General features: G+C 39.6%; 1 protein-coding gene across 3 annotated transcripts in view; it reads right to left on the bottom strand.

The window, feature by feature from the left end:
- ncoa1 (nuclear receptor coactivator 1) overlaps positions 1-8,593 on the bottom strand; it is a 72,977-nt gene extending 64,384 nt beyond the window's left edge. For 2 of the 3 annotated variants that reach the window (XM_084377110.1, XM_084377112.1), the window contains exon 1: positions 7,997-8,593. The gene's annotated coding sequence lies outside the window, so the exon portion shown is untranslated. The remainder of the gene's footprint in view (positions 1-7,996) is intronic. The other variant, XM_084377111.1, reaches the window with a different exon arrangement.
- Between the last annotated feature and the right edge of the window lie 3,521 nt (positions 8,594-12,114).

The following is a 12,114-nucleotide window of genomic DNA, read 5'->3' as shown; positions in this document are numbered from 1 at the left end:
TTGTTTTTTTAACTACACACTCTGATTTGTGATAACACTGATCTGCCAGGGCTATGTAAACCAATGCACCATGCACTGCATGCTGAAACTAGGCCAGAACTGTAGACATCACACCTTGATTAAAGGGTGCTGCATCAAAAGATAGCTTTCCTACACATCCCTTAAGTAAACAAACAAGAAACCACAAGCTTTGTCTAGATTACCTTTTTTCCTCAGCTGCCCAAAAAAAAGATATGATTCACCCACTGCTGCTTTCTAGTGCAAATAAATATGTACACACATTTCTAAAACATACATATAAAATCAAGTGTGTGTTATGCTTGTTATAGTTTATTATTTAAGTTTATTATCTTTCAGTGATGTTTTATAACTATGTAAAGTTTTTATTATGACCTGCCAACGGACTGCAGATGTGAATTAGCTCTAAGCTAACTCTGGTACAATGCATCAAATGACAACATTTATGTTTACTATTGTACATGGTCCCCTACAAATAAATTAAATTAAATTACATTAAGTATGAAGCCAGAACTGAGTCTATTTAATGCAGAATCAGAATAAAGCTGAGGCAATATGGTGGCCAAATTAAGTTGGTATGTCGGCCAATAAATAAAAAGCAATGTCAGCACAAAAATGCTGCAAACAGTTTAAAGATAATTTAAAAGCAGTGGAGTCTCCATCACATAGTTTGTCCATGAGAGAGCAAGTGTATTTTTCAACCATTAAATCACGCTCTGTATCAGTATCTCAGTCACAACTGTTTAACAACCAAATTTAAGGGTTTCTTATTAAAAACTGTTTTATGCTCATGTTAAAAAGTCATATAAGCTGATATAACACAACTAGATGTTTCCCTCAAATATTTATGTCTGTACTGGTATTAAACATCCAGGCTGTGCCTTGTTGATTCCACACCAAAATACTGGATCTTATATTTACAGGGTTCAAAGTCAAATTCAATGTTTTTAAGGTCCCTTTAAGACCTCATCAAATATAATTTAAGACCCAAGATTGGCTGCTCACCACGTGAAGAACTCAAAGCACCAATCTCAACTGTTTAGAATTTGCGAGGGAGTCAGAGGAAGTGTAGGTTGTGCTACACACAAACAATGCAGACATTAGCATAGCCCGACAAGTTGCTGCTGCGTACCGCTGGTGCTTTTCATATTTCATGTGGGATTCAACCGCTGTCACCTCCATTTTTCCTAAGGCGAAAGTCTTTCAGCATAAATCCGATCGTGCTTTGTTTCCTGCCGGCGTCAATCGCCCTCCAAACTTATCTTCCTCATGCCATTTGTCATTAAACTTCTTCACTTCTTCTCCCCATCGTAGCTCATCCTGAGCTAGTTAGCTAGCTAGCAACCACGACCATAATACTGAATAAATCAAACAAATACAATAAGCTACTTTGTGGGACAATGTTCCCATCAACCTTCAATGCATTATGTGCAAATGTAATACCTACAGCAAAATGACAGTAAATTAAAGACAATTTATGAAGTCAATTTCCTTGACTTTATCTTAAGATGCCACGGGACTACTTATGTAAAACCACAAGGTATAGTATTTGTAAAAGGAATGTTACATTTCAACTCTTGTGCCCCCGTGTGGTAGTAATCAAAAATCATCACAAGACTTGTTGTAATTAAAATAACATCAAATCCTATACTGTACATTCATCTGGTTTGATTAATGCGACTCATGGTGGTGATTTGAGCTAAATGCTAACCCCAGCACTCTCACATGATCACAATACATGCTAGCACGATGATGTTTAGCAGTTGAAATTAGGGCCCGACCGATTTATCGGCGAGCCGATTAAATCGGCCGATTATAGCCCGTTTGAGACTAATCGGTAATCGGCCAAAACTCGCCGATTGTCGCCGATATTTTCAGAAATAAAATGCAGGGAATAAGACTTGGTTTTACTTTGAAAATGTTCCCCCATTTGAAAAGATCCCCCGACATTAGGCTATTTATCCTGTAGAGGGCGCACCGACCTCATGACAAATTCCATCCACTATCCACTAACCACCTAACACCACAGCAGAGTGACTGATCTGGAGCAGGCAGCAGTAGGGACGCACAGAGGAGAGTGGTCTGCCTAAACGGTAAATAAACAAGTTTGTGAAATAAACAATAAGTCAACAAGTTTCAATTCAACCCACTTCACGATGTTCCCCGCTGTGTTGATCTCGATCACGCCCAGTTAACGTTGAAGCACTATGCAATATGCAAGCTAAAGTTAGAATTAGCCATCTGCTATTAGCCTTGCTACACATATTAGCCGTGCCAGTAACGGTAGAATAAACATAACAGTACACATTACGTAATCGACTAGCTACTTCTCTCACTGAGGCAGCTGCATGTCTCCAGATAAGACCGGAGCAAAATGAGCAACGTGAGTTAAGACGGGGAGGCACCGACCGGCGGAGGGGAGGGGGGGGAGAGTAGTTGAAAACGCTTTTCTGGTCCGAGTTTGATTCATGATAAATCCGTGGTATATTACTGAGATGATCAGTCGGTCTTCCTGTCGGCGTGAAGAGCAGTAGCTAATGGTGCCTTGTTGTAGGCCTAATGTTGGATGGTTGTCATGTTAATATGCTGCTTGACTCAGCAATAAAAAGGATTTGAAATTATTTTTCTGCCTTTAATTCTTTGTAAAAGTGTCTGAAAGGCTCAAAAGCAGCCATTTGTTTAAAAAAAATAAGTAAATATGTAGATATATTACTTAAATTAATAAAATTTTAAAACTTTATTAAAAAAATAAATAAATAGGCCGATTAATCGGTTATCGGATTTTTCCCCCCCTAATAATCGGTATCGGCATCGGCCCCAAAAAATCCATATCGGTCAGGCCCTAGTTGAAATGTTGACCATATTCACCATCTTTGTTTGGAGAATTAGTATGCTTGGATTTGCTATCTAGCACAAAACACACAGAACACATGAAGCTAATGGGGATGTCATTGGTTATTTGATAATCATTTATTAACCTAATCAAAATTATCATCTGGCGATGGCGCTAGAAAATAAGTCGGGGAATTAACACAATTATTATCAGTGGGCAAAATTTATATTATATTATATAGATATTCTATGAACAACCACAAAAGTCAACCTTGCTGTGGTGCAAGTGGAAAAGTCAGTGAAGCACCAAGGTCATTCGGATGCATCGCTGGGGAACCATGAATTTTTTGTACAAAATTGGGTGCCAACCCATGACGTAGAAGTTGAGATATTTCACAAAGTAATTAAATCTTTGACCTGTAGGTGGCGGCCCAGAAAAAGCCATAAGATCACCAAAGTCATTGGGTTTCATCCTCCTTGCACCATCAATATCTGTTCCAAATTTCATAGCAATCTACCCCTTAGTTGTTGAGATATGTTAAAACATAAAAAAAAATATTTTTGAGGCTATCACAATTGCTTGGGTAAACCTAAATTATGTGCTGGTGCACCAAAAAAAAAAAAGGCTAGGCGCACTAGTGCAGCAAGAGTAGCCATTAACACCACAGGTACTACATTTAGGGGTGAAAAGTCTGATCTTTTGTTCCATGAACAGCACACAATGTTTAATAGTTCAACTGTTCAGTGCACAATGTTCTTTTCAAAATCACTTGAGTATGATGTAGCTGGCCCAGTAAACTCTTGTTGATATGTGGGTTGTAATAAAAGTACCCCCCTCAGAGCTAACAGGTGTGGGGAATATCACACAGGCGAGTTTCAGTTCACAGGAAAATTATTTGACTACAGTCAGAAGTTGATAATGGAAACCAATCACCTCACTGCATATTGAAATCAATCATCTTAAGAGGGTGACATTATTCACAGGAGCAAGATATGACATCATTTAATTTAGAAATATGACGAAAACAAAGATCGAATGTAGAAAAATTTAAGAAATGTACAAGTGACTAAAAACTACAGCCCAAGACGCAGATATAGAGGCACTGATTCAGATTATGTCAAGCTTTGGTGCTAAAGTGGTTCAACATCAATATCAAATTTCATGCTGCTATTAAAGATAGATTTACAGTTATATGCCAACACTGACAACTGTTTATTCTGAGACATTCACAAGATATCATCCCCAAAAAGTTACCAGCCAGAGTGGCAGGTGAGCCTCACTGACTCATCTGCCACCACAGATAACATCCATCAGCATTCAGCATTTGCCTGGTGTTCTTCTGACCCTAAGTAAAAGCATCAGAGTGACATTTTCACAGGTTGGCTGCAGGTGTCCTGGGGAGGGGGGTTCAAAACAAACAGCATGAAAACCTACTCGAGCTCCAGCAGAAGAATGCTGTGACAGTCGCAGGCAGGCTGCAGCAGTGCTGAGTGCTAAAATGGCTGCTCATTCTCCATACAGACACAGAGCTTAGCTGGGAGAAGGAGGGCTCTCACTCCCAACAATTCGCCTCAAATGTGGCTCATCCTTAGGTAGGCTTAACAGCTCGTGTGAGGAGCTAATAAAGGAAATGCCACTGCTTGGAACAGAATAAATATTAAACACGTATGAGACTTATTTTAGTCTTCTGGAATCATCAAGCAGCAATAATCTCCTCCCTCATCTGCCTCCACATCTCCATCAGTATGCACAAACTCTCTTTTATCTAGAGAGGTGACGGTAATTAGCGCTATAGCGTGTCATCATGTTGTGACAAGATCTGGTTGAGGATCATCTCCTCTCCACATTCCACTTCAGGGTTCTTACAAAGTCAGATTCAAGCACTTTTCAAGCTCTTTCAAAAAGCCTTTTCAAGCTTTTCTGACCAGAAACATCCGTGGTAAATTACATACTTATATAAACATGTTTGGTCACTTTAAATCTGACGTTATTGTGCTAGAAACCACCAAAATTGTTTTGTCATAGTGAGCATTAGCATTCTAGAGAGGGGTGACAAATTTAAGGAAAACATAAAAAAGTTGTGAAAGTAGACTTAAAAGCCTTTGTAACCTAGCTGAGCTGATAATAGACAACTTTTTAAGAAAATAGTGTAGTTCAAGCAGTTTCAAGCACTTTATCCAAAATCACCTGATTAAATGTTCTCAAGGGTTTTCCAGCACTCATATGATCCCTGCAAGTCGCATTCTTGTGGAAGACAAAACATCCATCCTCTATACATTTGTTTGCATGGATCATTTGATCGTTCTTAAATGCCACAAGACAAGATTAATGAAGACATGGTATTTTGTTCCAAGTTTGAGGAACATATAAAACAACACTAATGCCTATTTTCACTTCCTTACTACATTGTTTTGATTCTGTTGTTTACCCGTTGTACTCAAGCAGTCACAGCAAACCTTGAACTGAATAACTGAGGTCTACAGTGAACTCTATATCCTGGCTCTTATCTGGTCTACATCTTAGCCTAGGGGGCCCCGCTACAATGCTTTCACTCAGAACATGACAAAGTCTGCAACACCAACACTAATAAATAGACTACCTGCTATCAGCAAATGTCCTCAAGCAAAACAAAGAAGTAGATTTACATTAACTATTTAAAAATAGTGTGAGCTAAATGCCACTGACCAAACTGAGTCTGATAGCAGTGGTGTCAGGATCAGATTCAGCTTTATTGGACAAACATGTTTACATATACGAGGAATTTGAGTGCTGTTTTTAAACTGCTCTCAGTTTACTTATACAGGAATAGACATACTAAGAAAGTCAGGAATAAGGACAACTAAGCTAAATAAAGGCAAAGAATAGACAGGACCGATATGAAAACAAGTATGTGAAAAATTAGGTGTTTTTTTCTTTTGTGGCTTTATAAATTAATCTGACCTGACTCAACTTCACTGAACTTCATATAGCCTGAAGTTCTACTGAAATATACTCCCCCTCAACTGGAGATTAAACAGATTGATGTTCAAGAAAACAGTCCCATTTTAGCCTTATTATCAGAGACTTCTGTTGACATTTCAAAGACAGATCTCTTCACATACATGTCCATCATCCACCAAACTGTTCTCTGTTACCCTACAGCACTTTACGTGCACGAAGGCCAAATTCCAAAGTAGCACTAACGCTCAAGTGGCTTTCATAAACAAACTACTGCAGTACTAATAATGACTTTTATTTTGGAACAACAAATAGGTTAAAATTATTTTGTCACTCAAGGCGACACACTCCAAACAAGCTCCATGTTTAGATGACAATAAATTATATTATATACATTTAATTACTAACTATTAAACTAAACAACTGACAGAAAAAGTCAAAATTATCTGATTCCATCTTCTTAAATGTGAAAATATCTGGTTTGTGAACAAAACAAGATATCTAAGGATATGATCTTGGACTTCTGGGAAACAATGATCAACATTTTTCACCACTTTCTGACATTTATGGACCAAAAATTAATCAATTAACCAAGGAAACAAAGGACAAATGTAATATTTATAATACTTCCTAATTAATACTTCCTAATTTAGGCCCGAGCTGCACTATTCTGGACAAACTGACATTGCAATATTTAGATTTTCTGCAATATATGTTGCAATATGAAAAAAAGTCATTTTCTCCAGATAAGTAGCTCCATTTGGAAAGAATTACTTATTTTAGAATGATTGAGGTGATTTTGTAGGAGACTGCATTTTATCAAACATCCAAATTAGGGCCTGCTTTGTTTGATGAATTTAATTATCATGTTTGTTGGTTTGATTTGCAGGCAGGGCCAGTGCAGTCCCATCGACAGACATGTAGATTAGACACTAAAAATAAGAATCTTGTAAGTTTTGCTTTTGTTTCACGCAGTAAAAAAGTTGGAGTATGACATGTTTGAGTTAAATTGCCTTGACTTGACATTGCATGTCCTGCTACGTGACTGTTGCACATGTGCACATTACGATGACCATGCTGAAACAATTTATTGTGCAGATTTAATTTAGGTATAAACAATCTTTAAGAACACGTCTATAAAATGCAGCAATTCTAAACGTCTCAATGTCAGTTTGCATTAAGTGTTTTAGAAATCAGTGCAACTCAGTGTTTGACATGCAAGTGTGTTTTCCTAATACATAATAAGCACTGATCACTCTCATGGACTTTTATTCCTTTATTCATCGATTTGGTTTAAGACAATTTTCCACACTGAGATTCGCCATTTTTACACTCAAAAGTGTTGAAAACAAATGCAAGTATTTGAAATGTTACACAAAAGGCTGCACACCTTTAAAGGTGCACTGTGTAGTTTTTGGGAAGAAATTTTAATCACAAGAGAGAAATCTTCAGTGGTTGATTTTCATGCTGAAATTAGTAAATAAACAAAAGTTATTCGTTTTCATGACTGAATAAACAAACTGACAGTTTCACTTTGTTTATGTGTGGCGGACCCTGCCACCCTTCTATCTTCAAACAGTGTTGTGGGGACCTTATTTTCCTCTGAGAACAGCTTGTTTATTCAGTTATGGCAAAAATAAATATTTCTGAGTCAAAAACTACACAGTGCCCCTTTAAATGAGCAGCAGGACTACAAGGAGAACAGAAAATGGGGTCAATCAAAGTGAATTTTGTCCATTAAATGATCACTAATCAAAGACTAGCCACTTCTTCATCTACTTTGGAGCATCTTCAACACTGCACATGAGTTATGTATGTGTGTTATCTAACAATGACCAGAGGTTTTTCTTGCCCCACACCAAGAGGTCAAGATGTCCTTTAAGTTTTCGCGTTCAGGACGCAAGTTGCGGGCAAATGAAATGACTCGCAGCGACGCCTGGAGGCCGTCCATCACACTGACTTACATAAGGACAGCCTCGTAGCTTTCTTTGCAGGTGGCGAAGGAGCAAAATGTCCCAGCGAGCATTGCACGTTATGTATTCAGTCAGAGAAGATGGTGTCGGTGAATTGTAGCAACGTTATGTGGAAAAATCAACAATGAGTCAGGCATGTTTGGAGGCCCTCAGCATTAGCCCCGCTGCAGCGGCCAGTGAAATCATGGATGGTCAGGATGACATGTTGTCAGGCGGTGTGTGTCGGATGTCTTACCTGTTTTGACGCCCGTTGAACTTGTAAATAACGATCCTGCCAGCGGGGTCTTGCTGTAAGTTGTCGCGCTGGATGATTAATTCCCATGCAAACGGCAGCTCAGATTGTGCGCAAAAAACAAGCCAGTTAGCTAACTTAGCTAACCAGCTTAACTTACTGCTTGCGACAAGGATAGTCAGATGTCTTGACTTTTTTATCCACTCTTACTTTGGATTAAAAATTTCGCGGCCAGTTGTGGCGACCATGTTATAAACCCGAGCGGGTTAGCTGGGAAACCGGGTAAAAGTTGCACGTTAGCTGGCTCGCTAGCAATTTAACGCCAGCTTCTGTTGACAAACAAGCCTGCGTAGTTAAAATCACACACGACTTGAGGCTAGCTAACGCCAGGCTGCCAGCACGGTTAGCTTAGCTAGCTAACCAGCTTGCTAAGTCCAAACCTCGTTCCGTAAATCCGTCCTCGCCGTGTCCGACTTGTATCCCATCGGCAGCTGCAGATCGTAAGTAACTCCCGGGATCACTTGCGGGCGCTTTCTGTGTTTCAATGACGGCGCACTCGCGTTTGCAAACCCAAGTTATCGCTTTGGTCTCTGCTCTCCGCCATTTCCAATCTCTCAACACAAACAAACAGGGCTGCTCGTCCGCACGGAGCGTCAGGGCGCGTTCACGAGGAGGGCAGCGGGCAGAAGCCTCTGTGCACAGTGGTGATAACACAGGACCTGACTGATCAATAACACAGGACCTGACTCCCGATCAATAACAGAGAAGATTATCTATCAACGCCATACAACACATTCAGAAATGCTGTGTGTGAAGGGCACTACAGAGAGTAAGTGGAGTGGTGTGCAGTGTGTTGGTAGTGAGGAACTTTATTATCTTTGGCTTCACCAGACACCATTTAAAAATATAAGACTTTAAATTAAAACAGACCTCAAGGGCATAAAACAACATGCATGCAGTCAGTGCTTACGCTGCTAGAGGTCATGTCCTCTTCACGTTTTTTTTTCTGACAGTTCACCCAAAAAATAAAACATTCAGTCTCCATCTACTCGCCCACATGTCGATGGAAGGTCAGGTGAGGTTACATAGTCCACAAAAAGTATCTGGAGCTTCACAGCCAAACAGCGTTGCAGCATTCATCCACACAACTGAAGCAGATGGGGACTTGTTTTGAAACGTTAAGAATAACCATGTGTGTTCTTAGTGTTTGGCTCGGGCCCCACTTGGCGACACCTCAACCTGCTCAGTCGTCCTCCTGGACCCTCAGTCTTCACATGTACTTTATATAATTTACTTGTATCAGACATGCTGGTAATGAAATCTGTAAAGTGTGATTTTGTTGTTCTGCTCTGTACATGTGACATCTATTGAATGTCTTTCCCTCCCAGGAGAGGGATCCGTCATGTGGCACCTCCTGACCTCAAAGGTTTATGATGTCAGGAGTCTTTTCAGTGTTGGCAAAGATGTTGAAACAACATCTTTTGGATATCTTTTTGCTCAACAGGGCCTGAGATCCCGAGACATGACGGCAGATCAGAGGCAGAGCAGAACGGGTCGGTAGCAGGGGCATTTAGCATGGATAAATGCTACAGGGGGAACACAGCAGACATTTCACTGTGTGGCGTGATGTTTCACTTGGTTTGGTTTTGTGCCCTAGTTTAAAACATGCCGTAATAATAGGCCCTGCACCCTCACTAGCAGGACCAGCAGGCTAATCGCGTGGCAACAAACTAATCACAGCAGGGTTCCCAACTCGTCACACGCACGGACCATGGATTGACACTCCCATACCAAATATGTTCTTTAGCACCAACCACGGATTTGGTCTGAACACAGCCTTGAACAAGTGATTTCTGCCACTAGTGGTCTCTGAATCAAAACACAACAAAAGACATAAATATTGTAGGATCATGGGAGTTGTAGTCTTTATTATGAAGCATCCACCATCACCAGTGAAAATTGTTTTTGTGAAATGTTCACAGATGAGGTGATGCTTTAAAGTTAGGCCCACCAGCAACAACCTTCACATTACAGTCATCTGCACCCCTGTCTGTATGATTTATTGATCAGTGCAGCTTTAATGTTGGTAGGACACAATGTTTTGGAGACTTGAATGGACTTTGCACCATCAGATAATAGAGATAGTAAACAGTTAATGTCTAGTTGTGTACTCTCCCTCGTAGCTCCTCTCCTATAGTCGACTGTTTTGAAGAAATGTAAGTAAAACAAATCTTCCTCGTTGTTTGAGCTTTTGCAGTAGCACAACTCCAGACTCTTGATCTGCTCCTCCAGGGCTGCTTCTCATGCTCATTTCACTCTGAATATTATGATGAAATTATATGTGAGAATGAGAATAGCGTGTGCATGGGCGTGTCTTCAGGAGGTATTCTGGGAAATACTCTGAGAAGTAATTACATTGTGTGTAATATGTTAATTGGTCGCTCGCATTCCTTTAGAGTGTGTCGTCTCACTTCAAAGTTCAAGGTTGTGACTCACGAGGGCTGCTGTTCGGATCCGATGACGCTCTGACCCTTTGTTATGACCGTTTTATGCTTTATTTTTCCAATTCAATAATTGTTGCCTCACAAGGGCCTCATTAAAGCGTGCCTGAAAAGGGCGGTGGAAGTTAAAGATGAGGAACACATGCTGTGTGGCGTGCTGGCTAGATATTTCTACAGGTCACAGCTGAGATACCTGACATACAAGGATTCAATACTCATTCTCAGGCATTAATTTCTTCTCGGTGAAACATTAATTTAAAAATCAGCCCAGAAGCACTTTGGAGTAAGTGGAACCAGCGATTAAGAATAAATTGCTTTTCCTTAAACTGGTATCATCCATCATGCGGTGAGGACAGACAGGGTTAGTGGGAGCATGAATAAATCCTGCAGCCTTTTTGATGACATGTTCGACATTTGTTATTCAGGTGCGGGAGATGTGAAGCTGTGTCGCACAACTTGTTTTTTTGTTGTGTTTTTTTGCTTCTGTGTGGAGCTGAAACAACAAGTTAATCGACAGAAAATTAATCAGCAACTACTGTGATGATTGATTTATCATTTTAAGTCATTTTTCAAGTAAAAATTACAAACATTTCCCTGAAGTTGCTGCCGCGTACTTGTTGGGATTTGCATAATTCTTTTGTTGCCTTACATTGACACTTGGTTTGGACAAAACATGCAGTTTGAAGTGATTCACTTTGTCTTCAGACATTTTTTCCACTATTTTCTGATATTTTATTGAAAAAAATAGACATGTAATATCGTAATATAAACATATTAATCCGATTAATTGTGACAGAAGATCATCTTCATTTGCAGCTTTACTTCTGTGTGAGAGCATCAGTTATAGTTCCTTCATTGGTCTTTTGTCCACACGTTTTGTATCATTAATGTATTGAAACAGGATTAATAATATGTATCAAACATCTGGCTCTGTGGTGGACACTAAGTGGTTATATTTTAGAATTAGCTTCTCACACGACACCATTTTTATTCGAGTCCTTCAAAACTTAAAGCACCTACAGGGCGGAAATGAATACATTATTATTAAAGGGCCACTCCACTCAAAAATGTGTTCTCGTTCCTTCACTGTGCAGAATGATGCCTGTGCACAGTTTGACGATAGAAATTCAGTGAGGGAAAAGAAGCAGGTCCAATTTTAAGAATTTTGAAAAGGTGATTGAAACGTAAGCAGGGTACTATTATATGTCTAAACACCAGTCTGAAGACAAACTTAAGATTTATTTAATTTCTGAAAATATAAGTAAACTCTGACTCATCTTTCCGATGCTTTACTGGCAGCATGGTGCACAATTCACTGCAAAAAATAATATTTGACCCTTTTACACAGAAATATGGAGGCAACAATAATAGCACAAACTGCTGGATAATATAGCGAGAGCGCATGAGCATTTCCTGGAACCCATCAGACAGATGAACACTGCTGTATTTAATAAAGGACACAATTATGTGCCGGGTCTTTGCTGGGAAGTGCCGGCTGTCTTTCCATTTAATCCCTAATATGCCGACGCTTTTGCATTTTGCACATTGATTTATACTGAACAGGGTTTTTCCTCATGAAACCATGACAACATGGGGAGTCATCGTTTATGTTTATTACAG

Source organism: Pagrus pagrus, assembly GCF_965226575.1.
Source record: "Pagrus pagrus genome assembly, chromosome: 16".
In the NCBI taxonomy this organism is placed as follows: domain Eukaryota; kingdom Metazoa; phylum Chordata; class Actinopteri; order Spariformes; family Sparidae; genus Pagrus; species Pagrus pagrus.
The sequence above is the reverse complement of the archived record's forward strand: the minus strand, read 5'-3'. Positions and strand labels throughout refer to the sequence as shown.